The 22,416-nt window shown below is 34.7% G+C and overlaps 1 protein-coding gene across 15 annotated transcripts in view; it reads left to right on the forward strand.

Annotated features, from left to right (window-relative positions):
• Window positions 1–22,416, forward strand: part of B3GALT1 (beta-1,3-galactosyltransferase 1) — a 341,427-nt gene that overhangs the window by 83,063 nt on the left and 235,948 nt on the right. For 2 of the 15 annotated variants that reach the window (XM_034654687.1, XM_034654689.1), the window contains exon 2: window positions 9,176–9,248. The exons of the other annotated variants lie outside the window; for them this stretch is intronic. The gene's annotated coding sequence lies outside the window, so the exon portion shown is untranslated. The remainder of the gene's footprint in view (window positions 1–9,175; window positions 9,249–22,416) is intronic. 15 annotated transcript variants of the gene reach the window in all.

Genomic DNA, 22,416 nt, shown 5'->3' on the forward strand with positions numbered 1-22,416 from the left:
TCATTCAATTAATCTGTCTTCCTGTCCTGACACTAGTACCACTCACTGGGTTTTTATTAGATTGCATTAAAATTATATATTATTTTGGGGGAAAAAATCATTGTAACCTACTTTAAATTTTTATTACAGATACAATAAAACACAGGCAGTTTTCTAATAGTACAATGTAGAGAAGTTTTATTTTTATTTCATTAACATTGAAAGTCGTAATAATCTGAGTAATAAGCAGCTCAGCAAAAACAATTGGGTCCACCTCCAACAAATCTACGGGGCTCTAAGTTACATACTTTGTGCATCATCCCTAAACTTCATCATTCTTCCCATTTTAATTTCCTCTTGTCTCTGTTGCCTAACTTGATTATTTTAAAACATTTTTGTATTGTGTTTATAACTGCTAACCACCTTATCCTGTTTTGAAATGGCTTGAAAGTATAAGTAAAAGCTTTCAATAGATTCTCAAAGAAACTCGTGAGTATAAAGATTAAGAACTACTGTTCTAGACCATTTAAAGTGACTCATTAGTAGCTACATTGAATACAGTTTTACAAATTTCCTGACACAAAGCTATTTTAAAAATCCGTGTGACCCAAATGGCATACCCATTATTTAAAGAAATACATGTGAAATTAAAATGTTGATATTTAGAAGGTGGGGAATGCTGAAATAAAGTACCCCCCACAGAGTCCATGGCATAATGCTTATGTTTCAGGACAACTGCAAGAAAACATTAAGGTTTTGCTTTCAGAGGCTATGGAGTGTAAATGTCAAACTCATAGACTTTGCTACCTCCCACTTAGGTAACATGAGACAAGCAGATGCAAAGCAAGTCCTTACATACTGCTTGGTAAATTGTAGATCATTTGCTTTTACTGGACACATATTGCATATTTCCATCTATTTTTCAACCAGGACTTTGGTATTATAAGTAATATTCTGGATTAATTGGTTGATTAAAATGCCATGACTATATAGGAAAAAAATGCACATTTCCTGATAATGTAGCATAATAAAAGTATGATTTGATATGTGCACAATAACACGATTTGTTGTCATATCAAAACAGTTTTTTTTTCAGAGTGGTTTTTAAACTTTCTTAAATCAGGTAGCCTCTTAATTTGTTCTGCCTTCATAGCCCTGCATTACAAATTTGTATGAGAAACTTGGGTAATGGACAAAGGTATAGGCAGCTGAACTTTTAATGGTGGACCTGGAAGTCAGGCATACAAGAGAATGCAGCAGGTTGGAAAGTGGAGGGAGATAGCAGGCAGATAGGACAGGGTAGCCACATGTGAGGGGCAGAGAAAAAGTCATGATGGAGATGACAATGAAAGATCAACACTAGGGAGCTATAACTGGTAGTAAAGCTCCCTAGAGGTTATAGAGTAAAAAATGTATAAGAAGAAGTCACACTTGGGACACCTGGGTGGCTCAGTCAGTTAAGCAGCTGCCTTCGCCTCAGGACATGATCTTGGGGTCTTGGGATCAGGTCCCGCATCAGGCTTTCTGCTCAGTGGGGAGCCTGCTTCTCCCTCTGCCTGCCACTCCCCCTGCTTGTGCTCTCTCTCTGGCAAATAAATAAATAAAAATCTTTAAAAAAAGAAGAAAAGAATAAGTCACACTGTAGCTGTCTGCTCTAGTCCACCCACCTACATCATCTGTTGTCTCATTAATCTGTTTTGCCATTGTATTCTTCTTAGATTTAAACACTATTAGAGCAAAGATGATCCTGTTAAGTCACAGGCAGGTAAGGCCTTCAGATTGTCTAAGAATATTTGAAATGTTGTGCCTTCATCCATGTGTGTGTGTGTAATTTATTAAAATACTCTGCTTTACATTTAAAAAATAAACTGGAAAATCACTGAGTCCCAAACTCAAAACACTGTGGAAACTCTACAGCACTGGCCAACGTCTTTCACTGATGACTTCATCGTGAGGGAAAGGGAAAGAGATTAATCACTTTAGAAATATAATTTCCAAAATTAATCCCACCAAAATGTAACTAGCACACAACTTAATACTTAAGTGAATTGAAATGTAAGCTTATGTATTTTGGTAGAATAAAAATGAAAGTCATTTCTCAGTCTTAAAATATCAAAGAGTGAGTGAGAGAGATTAAGAGAGCTGGTTTGTCTCTTTCTGTGTTGGTACATGCATGTAATGGTTATTATTCATTCCAGAGCGATTTAGGCTTTTCAATGCTTCTGACTTCATCTTCTTACATTCTAATACTGTTGTTTTGTAAGAGAAGGAAAGGGTCCTCCTAGAAGAGGTCATTGCACAGGACTCCCTGGTCTCCTTCAGCAGTGTAACATACGTCAGTTGGGAAGGGCTAATTAGTTTGTGCACTTGCAGTTTGGTCTCTTGAGGAAAATTAAATTTTTCCCTTTTAGCTGAAAAGAGCATAGATATCTTGTGAATGTGTTCCTTGTATTTAGACTTTAGGAAAATGCCTTAAGCATCTATTGAGGGGAATGGAATGAGAACAACCTAAACTCAGAGAATGGCAGATCATGTGCTGAGAGCACCAGTTATAACAGGAAGTACCTAGGATGTTAAGTGCCTTATTTAACTGTGCCTATTAGATTTAACATTGGGCTGTATATATTTGCATTTTTACATACTTGTTCATTTTATTGAGAGGCACTGTGGAGGTGCCTGGGTAGCTCAGTCAGTTGAGCATCCAACACTTGATTTCTGCTCAGGTCATGATCTCGAGGTCATGGGATGGAACCCTGAGTTGGGCTCCATGCTCAGCTTGGAGTATGCTTATCTCTCTCTCTCTCTCTCTCTCCCTCTGCCGCTCCCCCCACTCGTGTGTGTGTGTGTGTGTGTGTGTGTGTGTGCATGCGCGCTCTCTCTCTCTCTCAAATAAAATAAGTAAATCTTTTAAAAAAGAAGAAAGGGAGAAAGACAGTGTGCTATAGTTGAGAGAATACCATCTTTGGAGTGACTTTTATCTAAGTTCCAAACATGGCTCTACCATTTACTAGTTACACAACTATTTTAATGTAACTACATTCCAAGTCTCATGTTTTTTCATCTGCAAAACAGGGATAATATTACTACACACTTGAAGGATAGTTGAATTAGAAATAATCTATATGTAACACTTAGTATAGTATATGCCACACAGTAAATTTTCAGTAAATGATCAAATTCTTATTATTGAGATTCGCCTAATTTTTCTGCCCTTTAGTTTTATCCCCTGTAATATATAATGTAAAAATATAAAAGAGGAATATTGTGGAAAACCGTGATACACTTAAATAATATGAATTAAAATGACCACATTAAGGCCCTCAGCAGTTGAATAATTTTAAAGGGAACTTGGATGACACATTTATTAGAAGGCTTCTTGTGGAGAGGACTCGATGTAATTATTTATAAAATAGGAATGGCATAAGTAACCAACAGAGTTGTGTGAATTAAATGTCATACAATTTGTGGAAATATTTTGTGTGCTGTAAAAGATTATGTAAATGTCAAATTGGTTATGGAAAGCACTTGAGAGTCCATCCAAATCCCTTATTTTAAGGATGATAAAAATAAGAATTAGAGAACATATGACTTATCCGGGGTACACAAGTAGTGAGTGGCAGAGTGAAACTCTAGATTTAGTGACCACTATTCCAGAGTATCATCCACTAATGTTGGTAATGTGTGTCTACTCTCATGTTTTAATGAGCCATTAATATCCTTCTAGTTCTCTAATATGCCATTGCTATGGCTACTGCTCAGGGGCGGACTGTGTAAAAGGTATAAAATCACTATGAAATAGTGCTGCCAACTGACAAAGGAGATCTGGTTCCATCTTAGAGAAATGAAGGAGCTGTGGGGTCTCCATATATTGCCACATCACCTCTCTTCCCTGAATTAGCTCTAGTTTGCAAAGCCATTACCATGTGTTGTCTGTTACTTTCTAGAATGAGGGGTTATTGAAGCTAAAACCCTAGTGTTCTGTAGTTTCATTCAGGGGAAAAACTCCATTCCAAATCTAGGCATCCATTTAGTAGGTATATGTTGAGGTCACTTTTCTGTTGCTAGGGGAAAGAACATATAAAAATGAAAGTCCAATAATGCCATGTTTGAATATTAAGAATAATTTTGCCTCCCCCCAAATAGTTAACATCTCCAAACTATGTTCAGAAACTTAAAATCTCATCAGATTTCTTGATATTTATTTGATAGAGTAGATAACGGTAAGATGTTAGCATCTAAGATAGTCCTGCTTACTGCTGCCGACACAAACTAGGCAATCAACAGTTATCATTTGGGTGTGGACTGACAATGGGATTACGTTTATTCCATTATTGAAAAATTGAGGCAAAGATGAAATAGCCAAATAAATTAATGTGAATCAATGAATGTAATTAATCTTTATGTTCAAATGCTCAATTCTCTTTTGTGTCTTCTCTCTATATATATATGAATATATGTGTACATTTATTACATATATATACACTCATGTATGTATTTGAATTTACATACTATATATTATAGAATATACTTATTTGCTTTAATATTTCAAGAAATTGTCTAAATAAACTATTAGTTCTTCAAAGTTAGGGAGACACAGCCAATATGACTGGCAAAAAGATTCAATGTGAATTGCCTCACATATCAGATGTTATGCCTAATTGAGGTTTTATCACTAATAAAGAACAATACTCATAAAATGGAGAGAAAATTCTATCCCAAAAAAGCTTCAAAAGCAACATTTAGAAAAATGCTATACCAAGAATCAGATACGGACTCAAGTATAATTAACTTAGTCTACCCCAAAGAACTAAAATAAACTGTTTTTCCCTGACACATTCACAGATGGTGTGTCCACTATTAGTGTCTTGTAGAATAGGGTTTCCTTTATTAGCTTTAGGTGTTTATTACATGTATAATAGACACCTTTGTAACAATATCTGAACTGGCTTCAATTATTCCATTTTTATTGGCTTAAACTCATAATTGCTTAAAACTCTTAGAAGATAAACTCCATTTGTTATAAATGTGGCTTAATTAAAATGTGATAGAGAAGGATATACATTCTCTTCTCTGGGAGTGTTTCAGACTATCCAGTGCCGTATCAAAGAATCATAAACTGCCAAAGCTTAAAAAAATGTTATACAGATAGAGGTGATCTGCTCCAAATGGCCTTTTCTTTACAAATGGGAAGAATGAAGCTCGAAGAATGATTATTTGCTCAAGGTGAGCCACACCACTGGTACAATTAGGGTTCCTCAGTTCACAATTCTATTATTACAAGTTGCCTGTATATGCATTTGCTTTCAATATGAGTTATTAGATGCAAAATATTCAGTTCTCTCTGATTCAGAAATTATTATAACTAATAATATTTTATGATGAATAGGATTTCATTCTTTTTCATTATGTTTTGTGTGACTTTTAGAGTCTGGAGTATAACTCATCCATAATAGAAGATACAATAATCAAAGAAGTGAAAAATAATGAGATTCCATTTTATGAAGATAACAAATCCAAAAAACAGACAGATCGCATTTCTGCTTTTGGTTTTCAATGATATTATCAAAATCTCCATCTGTACAGCACATTTAAGAGCCCATTACAAGCCTTGTAATAAATTAGACTTCACATTGCATAGGTGGCAAGAGACAGGCAATTTTTCGAGATGCATGTGTTGGAGAAAGCTGTGATTTTGTGGGTGTTTTTTTCCCACATGTCATGAGAATATCCCCAAATTAAATATTTTTGTTGTGTATCACCAAACTATGTGTCAGTTTGTAGTAGAACATTTCATTTTACATCTTATATATTCCTAGCTTCAGATAAACGTAGACTAACATCAGATCCTTTATCACAATGTACACTGCTTTATGGCTAAAATTGTTATTGCTACAGAATTGAACAATTCTGATGCAATACCAACTGCACATGTGTTTTTTCTCATTTCTGACAGGTTATTTCTGTGGGAAAGTTAGTTGTGTCCAGGGTATTAAACACTTGGTTGTTGATCATTAATTATAGATATGGAAAAAGACAGCAATAAGCAAAAAAATAAGACATTTATCTCATTTTTATCTGTATGTAGCAGAAATGTGTCTCCATATGATGCATGCTTTTGCAGGCATTTGATGTTATACATTACCAATCTACTTTTGTGTTACTCGATGCATTATTTATTTCTCCTCTGTATTGAGAGAGCCAGCTCAGAATAATAAAAATCCTTAAAGGAGGAAAATTCTACAAATATGATCAGGACTGAAATGATCTTCCAAACCAAAGTAGGACAAAATTTGGCCAAAAAATTAAGAATGACCCACAATGGCAACATCCCAGAATCAACCATTACCCACCCCCTTCATAACTCCATGGCCTCTACATTACTGAGAGAGCCCAGGCGCATAAAGTATTAGGGCTTCATAGCTTTAATAGCCTTTCCCAATGGTTAGCCTCTATTTTACAACTTTATTAAAATAAAATTCACAAATTATATAATTCACCCATTTAAAGGGTATTCAGTAGTTTATAATATAGTCACAGAGTTGTACAACTATCACCATAATCAAATTTGAACTATGTTCATGATCTCAAAAAGATACCTGTACCTTTACACTATTACCCAAATCCCTCCATTTCCTGGCCCTAAGCAGTCACTAATCTACTTGTTATCTCTACTGATTAGCCTATTCTAGACATTTCATATAAATGGAATCATATAATACATGGCCTTTTGTGACTGACTTCTTTTACTTAGCATAATACTTTGAAGGTTCATGCATGTTCGTTGATAGCATGTATTAGTATGTCATTCCTGTTCATAGCTAAGTAAAACTCTCTTACACAGATATACCACATTTTGTTTGCACTTTTAGGCTATTACAAATAATGCTGTTATAAACACTCATGTACTAGTCTTTGTATCAACTTTTTTCATTTTTCTTGAGTATCTATATAACTAGGACTGGAATTGCTGGATCATTTAGCCACTTTTAAATTTTTAATATTTATTTTTATATCTAACTAGATTCTCTTACTGTCAGATTAAGTTGTTTTGACCTCTATGAAGGACAACTAGATCCTTCTTTATAGTTGACTCTAAGGTCATAGAGAAGATTACTTATCTTTTTGTTTCAATTCCAGATTAAATGATTTTAATTCCTTATGTATTTCAGATTTTTAAAAAAGATTTATTTATTTTAGAAAGACCAAGTGAGAGTGTATGGGGGGAGGGGCAGAGGGAGAAAATCTCGAGCAGACTCCCTGCTGAGTGCAGAGCCCAATGCGGGCTTGATCTCAGGACCCACGAGATCATGACCTGAGCTGAAACCAAGAGTTGGACGCTTAACTGACTGAGCCACCCAGGTGCCCCTACATATTTCAGATTTTTTAAAATCACTTGCTGTGGTCTCATTTACTTTAACTTGAAACTGCTCTAATATCTCCGTAACTTATATAAACCATCCTTCCACTGCTAGAATTATAGTATCCATATACCGAGCACTTTCTATGTGCAGGTTCTATGCTAAGTGCTTTACATGCATTTCTCTAATCCTTAAAACAACCATGTGAGATAAATATTATCCCAGTATCGCAGGTGAGGAGACGGAGGCTCAAAGAAATTCAGTGACTTACTCAAAACCTGCAGCTACGCAGATGTAGGAACAGATTAGATGCCAAAGGCCATCCAGCTCAGAAGCCTGTGTTCTTCTCACATACCAGACTGTCCCATACTGAGAAGTCTTTGACTAGTGACAAATAGAAGAATTTTCTTCACAACACTTATGTAATTGTTTCAGTGGTTCACTTCAATATATACCCCAGAGTGAATATGAAAAGCTTAAGAGTAAAATCTCAAATATCTGCCAATAGTTGGATACTTACTTTTATACATTAAATAACAAAGAAGAGTAATTTTCAAAGTTTTTAAAATCATGATCCAAAACAAGAAATATATCTTAAAACTCAGTTACCAGTTATAAACAAAAATCTCAATCACAGATTCATATTCTGTTCAGGTTTCAGGACCTGTAGGTCTCTAACCATAATTTAAAAAACATTGGCCTAGAGTATCTGCAACTGGGGCAGATTATTTTTTATCGCAGACTGATCTGAAAGTTACTCCACTTTCTTGAAAATAGCCAGGAACTAAGAAAGCCCTTCCCATTGCCGTAGGACCCTAAAGCAGCTGAGTAAAAGATAGCAGGCGGATTGGAGAAACAGCAGTTTACAGAGGCTACAGCTAGCATTTCAGAGCTAAATGAGCTCCCAGCAAAGAGAGCATACAGAGAGGCAGAACTGCAGTGCCACACAAATGGAGAGTTCCATAGTAATCAACAACTAATCATGGGCAATTTGTAAAGCATATTTATGGAAAGAAAACCACTTTAGAAATATGGCTAAGACTCTATTTTCAAATAACTGCAAACTGAGAAACAAAGAATTTCCGGATAATCTGCCATTTATGTTAAAGGCCTTGATATGAGGAAATAGCCTTCAACTATAGATCAGTCTAGGCTCGTAACAAGCAGAAAGTAGATCAATGATCAAGGATAAAAGCATAATACTAACACTAGTCTTGATGATAAATATTTCTTTTGAGTACATTTCTTTAAATGTTTCCATAATTTCTAGAAAATATTTTACTCTAACCATAGGCATGTTACCTATAGTTTGTTGTAGAGTCAAATTATATTTAACTCTCTACTATAATTTGCAGCCCATAGAAATCATTTGTTCATCTCAGTTTTTCTGTTGCCTTCACAAAATCCTGAGTTTAAAAAAAAAATGTATTTTTAGAGGTGGCTGTCTGGGTGGGAAGGTCCCAAATGACAACACCACAAAGTAGGGTGGATAAGGTAAGCAGCACCTCTTATATAATATTTTTTAAGCAAGAATCATCCTTGTTTGATTGTGTACCACACCCACATGAGTGAGTTCACCACATTAGTCAATTATTAGCATGATCAAATGAAATGGTACTGTTGACAGATTTCCTGTTTAGAAAGCTGCTTTAGCTTTCCTCATGACAGTAAACAGGAACTCCACACAGATATAGTTTTTAGTGCATGTATCATAAAGATTTTAATAAGTATGTACTGATCATACATCCTATTAAGATAACCCATTCTAGTCCTTCCTTAGCGTTGGTAAGATGTGATCTTTCATATGATTTCTGAAATTCATCTATTACTACTTACAGCTTTATGTATCTCAAAATTTGAGCTACAGAATGATACAGTCAAGGAACAGAGCCCAGCAGTCAGAAGAGACAGGTAATGACAACTCTGTCTTCTTAGCTTTCTTGGATTACCTCCTAATGAAAGTAATAATATAAGGAAAATCTGCAATCTTTTTGCAACCTCGTTTCCCATAGGTGAAAAAGGGAAAAGACGTTACTATCCTGGCCTCTATCATGTGTTTGTTGTAAGAACTGAATGAGATAAAGGATGTGGAAGTTCTTTGTAAATTGAACATGACTACACAAATGTAAAAATGAAAGGAACCTCATCAGGCAGCCCCTCCCACCATGCCTGTGATCCTTACATGCTAGTTGTCTAACTATTTCTATCCATGCTACTAACAAATTGTTAGAATTGCTTTCTCTACCTCCTTGTTCAAGTCCATATTTGACAGCCAGTTGCTTCTAAGTGTGATCTTTACTTCCTTGGCTTTCTGTATCTCAATGTGAATTCCCGCTTTCCTTGCAGTCTGAATTGTCCTCGCTCGGAGATCTACTATTGTGAAATATGAAAGATTGCCACCAGGTAGATGGAGGTAGATTGAGGCAGCCAAGAAACGCATAGCTGAGGAGTAAATATGTAAAACATTTCTTCAAAACAAAGTTTTTAAAAGAAAAAAAATTTTTCAAATCTGCATAGAATGAAAACTGCTGCAATTTTGAATAATTTCAGATTTCTGGGGTTTAATTGAGTTATCTCAATTACAACAGCACAATGAGAAAATTTCAATAGAAAAATTGCCAGAGAATAAATAATTAAAATAATTACTATGTTTAAGAGGAAATTTCCTGAACAAAATGTATTATTCATAGTAAAATCTTAAGTCATCATAATCTATGATAAGCATTTTCTCCACATTGTAAATACATAATAAATACTCATTCCTAAATTGGTTATGACCTCTTTTGGTAAAGGAAAGGTGGCTCCCTAAAACAGGACAGTTTTAATGTACTGATGCCAAGCATGTCATAATAATTGCTCAGCTGCCCCCATGTTATTATATTTGATTACAAAACTCACCAAAGATGGCAAGAATTTGCTCCCCTGGAAGTAGAAACTTTCAAGGGATTCAGGAGCTTAGTTATATATTGAAAGCAAAGAATATGAATCCTCACTGAATATGCAGTTATGTATTTTGATACTATCACCTCTATTAGGAAATTTACCTAGAATCACATAACCATTTTGTTTTGTAGATTACTATAATTTTCATTCATTTGTGTCCTGGGGAAAGAAGACATTGTACATTTATATACCTGCAATTAAGATAATATCATGTCTAGTGCTTCACTGGGCATAGTAACAATGATTCAGCGTAGGACAAGAAAGGCCAAGACTGGAAATCTAAAAGTAGTGTCCATTACATGTAATAGCTCTAGGGAGATAACTAGTCAAGGTCAAGGGTGGGGGAAGAGAGAGACACAGTAAGCATAGGGAGAAGTTTAAAATCTATAAAGAAGGTACAGAAAGTCTATAAAGGTAAGAAACGGGGGCAGATAAGCAAAGTAAGTGCTAAGTCTGTGATGTCCACAAAGATAAATGGGACGAAGAGCAGGGAAGCAAACAGAATGTACATCTTGGAAGGTCATAGGCAAAGAGCAATGAGTGAGCCTTTGAGAGCTGCAACCTTTACACAGGCTGTGATGTCTGATTTTAGGACAAGCATATTCTCTGTCTTTTGATTTATAGTCATTTAAGAACTCACAGGTGTGTGATAAAATGAGAGGATTCACACTACAATGAAGAGTTTAATGGAAAGAAAACATTAGTCCTTCTAGAGATCTTATATAATAAGTGAAACTTTCTTCTTTCTTTCTTTCTTTNTTTTTTTTTTTTTTTTTTTTTTTTTTTTTTTTTTTTTTTTTTTTTTTTTTTTTTTTTTTTTTTTTTTTCCAGAGCACCTACTTTTTATTTCCCCAACGCTTTGACATTGAGTGGCAGTACAGGATATACTGACCTTAAAGTCTTTAAGTAGAACAATGAAATACTATCATGTGCTATTTTCCCTCATCATTGGAGAAAAATAATAATAATTGCTCCATATATTGAACACTCTTTTGGCTATCTATTGCTGTGTAACAAACTATCCAAAACTTAAGAACTTAGTGGCTTAATTTAGATTTTTGTGGCTTAAGAAAATAAAAATTTATCTCTTGAATCTGTGGGTTGACTAGGCACAGCTGGGTGGTTATCATTTTCCATGTAGTATTGCCTCGGGCACAGTTATCTGGAGGTCTGACTGGCCTAGAGCATCCAAGATGGCTCCCTTACATGGTTAGTGCATAGTACTTACTGACCATTAGCAGACATGAGGCTGTCAACTCAAGTACCTTGGGTCTTCTCCACATGGCTTTTGTATGTGGCTTGGGCTTCTCATGACTTGGTGTCTGTGTTAAAAGAAGGAACGTTCCCAGCGTGAGAGTGAAAGCTGCATATCTCTTAAGGCCCAGCTTTGGAAGTTATATAGCAACATTACAGCTGCATTCCTTTGATCAAAGCAAGTCTCAGAAAAGGCTCATATTCAAGGTGGGAAGAAGCAGAGTCTATTATTAGATGAGAGGAGTAGCGAAGAGTATATAGCCATCTTTAGTTCACCACAACCACCTACTGTATTCCAGACACTCTGGTAAGTGCTGTATCCCTTATATCTTATGTAAATCTCAGAACCATAGATTAGGTTAAATATCATTATCCTGTTTTTCAGGTAAGAAATTTGATGATCAGAGATAGTAAATTACAGACTTAATAAGGGGAAGAGGCAGAATTGTGATCCAAGTCTATCTGTCTCTAAAGCTCCAATAAGCCGTAGAGAAATAGTATGGCAATGACAATTGCTTATGTATTTATTAGGTACGTTATATTACTCTAGTAGTGGATCCTAAACTGTTGGTTGAGTTTCCTCCCCCATTCCTATTATCTTAAAATCATTAAGATTTTTTTTAGCCTATAAAGCTATGTTGATTAAATGGTCTAAACATTTCCATGGTACAATTTTCTATACTCGCTCACTTTGCTTCTCCTGGTTCTTACAAATAAATGAGTGTGTTGAGTTCTTACACTTGGATAGTCACAAAGATAGATTAGGGCAAATATGCCTCTAAGTTTTTCAATCATGTCCAGTTCTGGCCTGATCGAATATACTTAATAGATAGAAACTAATGGGGAATGTGCCTAACTGAAATGAAAATAACTATTATTACAACTAAATTAAACCCAAACGGATTGTACTATAAAATATGCATAGACGTCTAACACTTTAAACCCATAAAAATTATTCCCTTAAGCTCATTTATTATAGTTTTCCTTGAGTATTCTGTCCATTTCAGATTCTGTTCTTTTAGACTATAAAAACTATTTGAAAAAAAAAAAGGAACATGCAATCAAAAGTAGTTTTGTCTGTATAAACAGCTGAGTGGATGGATTTCTTTTCTGTTTCAGTTTACTTTTCCACCAAAGAGATCAATTATGTGACTGTGGGTTATGAAAAAAAAGATATAGAAAAATTGGAACTGCTTGAAATTTTGAGACTTATTTGTAAGGAAAGATTAAAAGGCCAGTGTGATTTAGTTTAGCCTAGAAAAGCAAAGATTAGGGAAACAAAATTTTCTCACTTATAGAAAGAACTATGCTCTATTGAAAGTAAGACAAATACAAATGTGTTAAAATGACAGTTATGGGTGGTTAGACTCATTACAAGTAAATTTCACCAGGAACGGTATTATAAATGCCAGATTAGACTCTGGAATAATGGTGGAATAATGGTACAGACTGCTTTACCATAAGCTCCTTTAAAAATAATTAGAATTCTCATATAGTGTGTAGCATTGAGAGGACAGATGCTACATGAAGGCATAGGGATGGAAGAGTTTGCCTGCAAAAAGTCTTGTAGATTATGATTTTATGAAATGCTTGAGTATATATCCTAGGGTTAATGATCAAGAATGTAAAGCCCAACAAAGTTAAGTACCTTAAGGTCACTGACTGAATGATAATAAAACATGGAGTATTAGAAGATGAGTTTCTCCCTTCTTTCTTCAGTAGGTAGATTGTATCCTTTATAGAAAGGCTTTAAAAGGAAAGAATAAGGAAAGGAAGTAGAAGAGTGTCAGGAAGATCTAACTGCATTGCCATCATCCTGTATTCTCAGAAACGTAACAGTATAGAGGTTTTTTCCTCACTCCTAGGTCAGTATGGATTTTCAGCAAGCTTCACGTTTTGGAGTCTTGTCCTGGGTCTTCTATTTCATGTAGATAGAATAGAAGAGACCATATAGAATTGTGGAACAAGTTTTCATGGCTTCTGCCCACAGTCGTTAGTGGGAGTTCAGTCATATGACCCTACCTTACTGCAAAGGAGGCTAGTCCTTAGTGATGTGACTTAGCTTTGTGCTCAGGTGTGTGTGTGTGTGTGTGTGTGTGTGTGTGTGTGTGTGTGCGCAGGAGAAAAAGTAACAAACCTAAGAACAGATCCAAACAGATCTTCTTTGAAAGCACTTGTTAAACATGAACTATAGCACTGCCAGTGTAATACTGGACTGCATTAGTGCCTCAAACACAAGACCATTTTTAATCCTTTAAAAAATATACTTTATAAAAAAAAGTTGAATTTTTTTTTTTTAGTGTGGATTCCTATTATAATTTCGCTTGAAAATCAAAATTGCTGTGAATTCCACTAGAAGTTCTTAGGGCTGAGCAATGAAATAGTGTAATTTTTAGCAAGTGCCAACAATTTCCATGTGAATGGGGCCTTTATTAAACATATTTTAACACTCCTGTGGATTAATAATGTGTTAGCAGAAAAAGACATGTTGAGCTTAGTGCAGTTATCCTTCCATCCCAATTATACTGTGACATTAAATCTTGTGACATTTAATAAGAAAGGCCATTTCACCCATGGCTACCTCTAGTGCAGACGATTTATGCAACAGTGTTCCCATAGACAAAATTATGAAAAGAAGGCATTCCAACATGCTGATATGTCTGACTGCCCATGTAAATTAAATAAGGTGTAGCAAAATATATAAAGTGTTAATATTATGATTACCTGTTACCTGAGACAAAAGAGAAGTTAACAGCACTGGTTTTTCATCCATCAAAATTAAACAAATGTAAATGGATACCTAAGAGGAGAGGAAGTTGCTTTGTAAATAGGTATTTGGGAAGTTATTTTTCCCATGGGAGGCATTTAAAGGTTTGGGGTTTTTTCATAATATCTATCTATCTGGCATATTTTGCCTATAATATAGTTTATTATTTGTTGAGATGTAAATTAATTTGACATTAGAATTATAAGATGGCTTAATTACCTTAGAGGATTGAAACTTGTATTTGAGGTTGAACTTCCACTTTTAAATTAGGGTGTTTTGATAACTTAGATTTCTAAATTTTATTTTTATGTGTATGTGTGTGTTTAATCTGCCAATGATTGTGTAACATATTCCCTTCCAAATTCTTCATATGTCTAACAATAATTTTGAATTTACTGTGAATTTTACTATTAAACTATTCATTTGGCATTAAGTAATAAAGAACAGAAAACTGTAAGAGGTGGTGATCAAATATTTAAGTTACATATTTACTTTTATTTCTAATCTTTACACTATTGACATGATAGAAAACATCAAATGTAATAGAAAACAAATCATCAAATCTGATATTTAGAGGACTACATTAAATCTCAAATGACCAGTATATTTCTTATTTACATAAATTTCCCAGTTGTTTTGGTTTGAAATATAGAAACATCAAGTTTTTAAGAGAAACTTCTAGATTTACAAAGAGCCATCGTTTTTGGTAAACTGAGAGGTATAGTGAGGAAAGAATTTTTTTTTTCCTCTGCTATCTTAGCTTCTATGATTGGGCCTAGAATTTAGACTGACAAAAGATGGATTAGCAGGAAAAAAGCATTCAGATTGTATTCATTAATATTTTTACATGTACACAGAAGCCTTCATGTATAAGAAATGAATACCCAAAGAAGCAGGTAGGCCTGAGCGTTTATATACCATTTTAAGAAAGAACAGTAGGCTGTGGAGATGTGACAAGACAATGGAAAATGGGGTTTGGGCTGGAGCAGTAAATTGTGGGAAAGTGACTAAAAAATATATGGAGGAAATAATGGAAAATAAGGGTTATTTTAGTAAGTTTGTTTGTACAGCTTCCTCTTGGTATCAGTTCCCCATCTCTAGTGATAAGAATGTTTTCCTCTTCCTGGTACAGGGAGGGCATATTTTTCATAGGAAATTTGTGCGCCCTGCCTTTAGATAGAGAGGAAGAGGTCAGAGAGCCTGTCATGAAACTGCTATTCTCAATCACCTACAGCTCAAAATAACATGCCAAAGTAATATATTTGGGGATGACATGTTCTGATTCTCTGCAGAGTTCTGTATTAGTCAGGTAGTATTTGTATATGTATAAATTAATCATACATATAAAAAGATAGATAGGAAAGAAGTTGAATAAAAGCATATCTTAATCAAATGGTCTGAAAATTACTATCTTTGAATTTAGAGCCTTTAAGAATTTTAGACAGTGTTCAGATCATAGACAAGAAATGGTCTTAATCCCAGAATACTGGATCTGAAGTAGTCCTAATGGCCCCAACGATGTTAAATATGAACACAGCCCATATCTATGATAGAAGTTGATTTGAAGGACCATAATCTCGAGATTAGGAACTGCTCCCTAACATCAATACCATTATTCCAGAATCTCTTTCATAAATATAAGTAATCCTCTGTAATCTACATGGATTTGGTTTCACATCGCAGGTGAAAAGCCCTGAAGGACTCAGTGATGAGATTGGCTTCTAAGAATCCTAGAGTAGTTCATTAGAGCAACAGATATATACTTATTGATGTATCCGTTGCCCATTCTCATCCTAGATGTTGCTTCTTGAGTAAAGGACCCATGACTTACTTATCTTTATAACTTCATGTCTACTGCCTACTTTGTTATTGTCAACCTAACCAGAAGCTCTTTAGACATAGAGATCAATAATAATCTATTCTCTTCTGTGTTTTTTGTGACTTAGGTTTAAAGGAAAACTATGAAGAAGTAAAACGCTAGCTTCCACTGGAGGGCTATCTTTAACAATGTGATAGTTTTTACTATTACAGCTAGTAATGGACAGATCTAAGTATGTTGGCTTGGGTCCTTTGGATGACAAATAACAGAAAAGCCAACTCAAGCTGATTTAAACAATAAGGAAGCAGAGTGAAGATGGAGTGGGTCCAGGGGCTCGATAAAGACTTCAGGTCCTAGATTTTTTCTGGGCTCTCTTCTCTGCCATCCAGAGTACTACACTCATCTTGAGGCTAGCTCCCCTTTGATTTAGAATGACTTCTAATGGCTACTATATACTCCGTATTAAAGTAAAGAAGAAAATAGCTTAGTTTCAGCTATTCTCTAGTAAGAGATAGGGACATTCTCAGAGGCCACCAGCACACTGTCTGTACGTCATTGTCCATTATTGTGTCACACACTGTTCTTTGTTTCTTTATTTATTCATTTATATATGAATATAGTTGACACACAATGTTACACTAGCTTCAGGTGTACATCATTGTGACTCAGCAAATTTATACTTTATGCTGTGTTCACTTCAAGTGTAGCTACCATCTGTCTCCATATAACACTATTACAATACCATTGACTATGTACCTTATGCTGTGCTTTTCATCCCTGTAACTTATTCATTCTATAACTGGAAACCTGTACCTCCCACTCCCCTTCACCCATTTGTCCAATCCACTATCCCTCTGCCCTCTAGCAATCCTCAGTTCTCAGTATTTATAGGTTGGATTCTGCTTTTCTTTATGTATTCCTTTGTTTTGTTTTTTAGATTCCACGTATAAGTGAAGTCATATGGTGTTTGTCTTTCTCTGACTGACTTATTTCACTTAGCTTAGTACCCTCTAGGTCCATCCATGTTGTTGTAAATGACAAAGTCTCATCCTTGTTTTGTTTATGGTCTAAGTAATATTCTATTATATACATATATATCTTCATTATCCATTCATCTATCGATACACATTTGGGTTTTCCACATCTTGACTATTATAAATAATACTGCAATAAAGGTGTATATATCTTTTTGAATTAGTGTTTCCTTTTTCTTTCAGTAAATACTCAATAGCATAATTATTGGATCGTATAGTATTTCTGTTTTTAATTTTTCGAGGAACCTCCATACTGTTTTCCACAGAGGCTACACCAGCTTGCATTCCCACCAACAGTACAGGAGAGTTTCTTTTTCTCCATATCCTTGCCAACACTTGTTCTTTCTTATCTTTTTTATTTCAGCCATTATGATATGCATAAGGTGATATCTCATTGTGGGTTTGATTTGCATTTCTCTGATGATTAGTGATGTTCATCATCTTTTCATATGTTTGTTGGCCATCTGTATGTTTTTAGAAAAGTGTCTATTCAGGTTTTCTGTCTGTTTTTTTCACTATTATTATTATTATTATTATCGGTGTTGAGTTGCATAAGTTCTTTATATATTTTGGATATTAACCCCTTATTAGAGATATTATTTGCAAATATCTTCTCCTATTCAGTAGGTTGCTTTTCTGTTTTGTTGATCGTTTTCCTCACTTTGCAAAGGTTTTAATTTTGATGTAGTCCCAATTACCTATTTTTGCTTTTGTTTCCCTTGCTTGAGGAGACATATCTGAAAAGATATTACAGCCAATGTCAAAGAAATTACTGCCTGCGACCTCTTCTAGGATTTTTATGGTTTCAGGTCTCACATTTAGGTTCTTAATCCATTTTGAGTTTATTTTTGTGTATGGTGTAGAAAGTGGTCCAATTTTAACCTTTTGCATGTAGCTGTCCAGTTTTTCCAATATAATTTGTTGAGGATACTATTTTTTTCCTATTTCATATTCTTGCCTCCTTTTTCAACAATTAATTGACCATGTAGTTGTGGGCTTATTTCTGGGCTTTCTATTCTGTTCCATTGATCTATGTGTCTGTTTTTGTGCCAGTACCATACTGTTTGGGCTAGTGTAGTTTTGTTGTATATCTTGAAATCTGAAATTGTGTTAACCTCCGGCTTTGTTCTTCTTTCTTAAGACTGCTTGGAGTATTTTGGGTCTTTTGTCGTTTCATACAAGTTTTAGTACTATTTGTTCTAGTTCTTGTCACAAGCTGTTCTTGAACTAATTACTGCCAAAGAGGATGAAATGCCCAAAAGCCGATCACGATAAGGTTAATTTCCCCTATTGTACTTTTGATTCCCAAACGAAAAGGATTGGAATAGGTATTGAGTGACTAACCATATGTTTACCAAAATGGGATAAGTGCAAGGAAATAAGGAAGGGAAATAATGGAGAAGTAGATGTGGAAAGAAGTCAGTAGAGTCTGACTGGTACCACGATTTGCCATAGAGAAATAGATAATACAAGCCAAGCAAAATAGTGAAGTTAAAGGGAAGGAGAAATGACAAATTAAAGATAGGCGAGAACTATATCATAAGAGGGAGATGCTAAACTTTTGCAAAAAAAATATACATTTGTTAATAGATAATATTGTATTTTTCTGAGAGGAAGAAGAGGTTATACTTAAAGAGGGTAAGAGAAAAATGAGATAGTACTGTCTTTTAATGTTAACTCATGATTTGGCATAAGGGTTGCATATGGGAGAGACTAACCTATTGATCCTGTTTCTATGGATGTATCTTGTTTATATGGAAAGATTTAACCACATGAAGGTTGACATATTGCATGCTTTGTTACAAGTAGGCAGAGTATAGGTAATGAGAATTTCAACTTAAAATCAATAGGCTTGTCTTTGTGACGCACTGTAATGAGCCTTCTCCTGTGCAGACTGGAAAATGTGTGTTCTTTATAGAAGCCTATCTCTACTTCCTTTTGAGGATTTCTGTTTCCAGGGAAAAGATTTACCATTTCATAGTCAAAATTATATGCTGGTACCAGCACCAAAACGTACAGTATCACTATCCAAATGTCCATATATAGTGCTCTGAGACTGACAAATTCCCCTGCCCAAAGAAGGAATTTCCAGGCCATAGTGAAATATTGATAACCACGAGGTTTCCTCTAATCATATTTCAGGTGGGAAATAAAAACCACACCTGGTAGTGGTAATCATTCCAAAATGTTTGTCTCTTTAGCAAGTTTAATCCTGAACCAGGGCAGACCTCAAAATAGAGGTGACAGAGCAGATCCCTGTGTTTGGAACAAGTGTCTGTGGCTAAGAAAGAGACCAAAGAGGAAACCGCATCTGATTCCAAAACAGAATCTAGGGCCTAAAATCTGTGTCACAAGCCAAGTGAACTGTAAGATATCAAGGGTTATAGAGCCAAACTTAGGGCAAAAGTTTTAAGGAAATTCTCTTGCTGTTTTATTTGTACAAGAAGAGGAAGGCTGCTACTGAGACCTTAAGCATCTGATTTTTATGTCAGTTAGTTTGCCATATGAGAACTTACCTATTGCATTGCCTATATAGAATAATCCTGGACATATGTACAGTGTCTCAAAATATGTTTGTTTTTAAAAACTGGGCTTTTTATGATATAACATATCATATTCCTGTTAAGTTATAGCAAGCTGTCCTTTCTGGCCCTTCATCATTTTCTTTCATTTTCTCAGAATTCTCCTTCTGGCCAAATCCAGGCTGCATGTTGGAGTTTCACTTAATGAAAGTGTTGAAAAGTCACATGAAAAGTCATTTTTGCATTAAGGCCCTAGCAAGATAGCTGGTTTCTGTAAAAATACATATATATAAAGATTATTTATGGTATAAATAGACATTGCCAGGGAGTTACAGTTAAGAAATGGGTAGGCCTGCAGTGCTCAGTAAGAAGGGGTTCTGTGAGAATTTCAGTGTACAGAGCAAATTTGGAGATAGAGGAGTGCCCTTGGGTCACACAGTTCCATCTTGGTCAAAGAAGCTAAAGCTTTGTGGAAATGAGTTAACATTTGCAGCATCACAGATGTGTAATTTACCATGAGGCCATTTTCCTTACCTAGTAAAGCCTAATCTTTTAATGTTTGAAACTTGTGGTTTCCAAAATGAGCATCTACTATCATCTGCTCGTTCTCTCTCATATTGCACTGCTGCAGTGAGAAAGTGGGCTTGTGCCCCTGTGGCACATCTACTTTAACCTTAAGGATGACTTTGCCTGATGAAAGTTTTTTTCCCCCTTGTCAGGTTTAAGCAGAAACATTTCAGACAAGGAAGACTCAAAAATCATTTACAGTTTGGGAAATAGAATCCATCATATTTCTTCTCTGATGGAAAAGAATATCTAACAGATTGTTTAATTTGAAAAAGGGAATGAGTGGCCTGTTGATGAATTGCTTTATTTCCTGACATTACTGGGAGAAGGCTGATAAAAATGTCTTTATATATAATCATTAACAGTGGGACTTTCTTAGGGGGTTGGTGATAGCCTGTGGATAAACAAAAGAATTAACTTACTTCATTCTAAAGCTGTATGCAAATCCATCTTTCACTGTTAAAGGTCAGTTAAGAAAATTACCAATTTCTTTGAATGATCTAGTTTGTAGCTTTTATCATTGGACAGTTAATTTATGAATAGTGGACCTAAAAAATTCAATATTTTCTTCCCTGTGGTAATATGTTTGCAATAATGAGACATTAACCTTTTAAAATCTTTGCCTGAAAACAGGAATCAAATGGTTTTAGCAGACATTATTGGGGCCTTTTTTTTTCTTTTGCAGTGTGAAGTGTGCTTTCTAATACAGCTTGATCACTGTGCTTTTGCATTATGAATCAGCGTAGAATTTTACAATGCAATCTAATCAGTTCTCTGTTAATCCTCTATATTGTAATTCCCAGTAAAACATTGAATCCACTAGGCTCTATGCTTGCATTTGCGTAAGGTAAGTGAGCCAGCTTTCTTTAGGTCTTGAAGTCTGATAGTCAAAATTTAAACATCCTTTTCATTTGCTTTTTAAAAATATTAAATAATTTTTGCTATTTTTCAGTAATTTTATAATACTTATATGTGAATTTTACAATGGGAAAATTTTAAATTCCTACTTGCATTAAGGGGTACCAGGAGTATTGATAATAATGCCAGACTCTAACAGTGGATCATGGGAAAATTTATGAAGATTTACCAACTCAAACAATCTTGAACCTTCTCTCTGTACTTTCTACATTACTCCTATTTTTAATCCTATTTTTAAAGCAGGATATAAAACTATAAGTCTATTTTAATGTATTTTATATACATATTGGAGGAAAGAAAATATGTGAAAAACAAATACCAAATATTGACTAGTAATTATCTCCTGTTCATGAGCATATGAGCTTTTGTTTTGCTTTTGTCCTTTTTAAATTTGTAATTTTAAAAATAATGAAGGCAGGTTACTTCTGTAGGAAAAAAAATGTTTTGAAAACATTCTTAAACTCTTTTCTTCTGAGGATGTCTGTTCAGATACATTGGAAGGGAAGCCCGGATTTAATAGAACCAGTAATTGGCAATTAACTAATTTCTTGCCGTGTGTTATCTGGTGGGAGACACAACACAAATAGGTTGAGATATTGCAAAACTTATCTGTACTTTTTGTTTTTTAAATATGTGCTATATTAAAAAGCTCTTATATGAATTTAAAAACAAACATCAAGGATATTTAAATTTTTTTATTTTTCATATTCTTCATGTTCAACTTTTTAAATTTTTTTTAATTTTATTTTTTATTAATCGTGGTAAGTGTACTCTTTAATCCCCATCCTCTATTTCACCCAACCCCCCACCTACCTCCACTCTGGTAACCATCAGTTTGATCTCTATAGTCAAGCATTTGTTTCTTGGTTTGTCTCTCTCTCTCTTTCTTTCATTTCCCTTGCTCATTTATTTTGTTTCTAAATTCCACATATGAGTGAGATCATAGGGTATTTGTCTTTCTTTGACTGACTTATTTCCCTTAGCATTAGACTCTAGCTCTATCCATGTTGTTGCAAATGGCAAGATTTCATTCTTTTTTATGGCTGAATAATATTCGTCTGTGTGTGTGTGTGTGTGTGTGTGTGTGTGTGTGTGTATGCCACACCTTCTTTATCTATTCATCTATGGATGGACATGGTATACCTCCATAGTTTTATTGTAAATAATGCTGCAATAAATATAGGGGTTTGAATTAGTGTTTTTTGTATTTTGGGGATAAATACCCAGTAGTAGAATTACTGGATCATAGGGTAGT

This window comes from Ailuropoda melanoleuca, chromosome 2, assembly GCF_002007445.2.
Source record: "Ailuropoda melanoleuca isolate Jingjing chromosome 2, ASM200744v2, whole genome shotgun sequence".
NCBI classification, from domain to species: domain Eukaryota; kingdom Metazoa; phylum Chordata; class Mammalia; order Carnivora; family Ursidae; genus Ailuropoda; species Ailuropoda melanoleuca.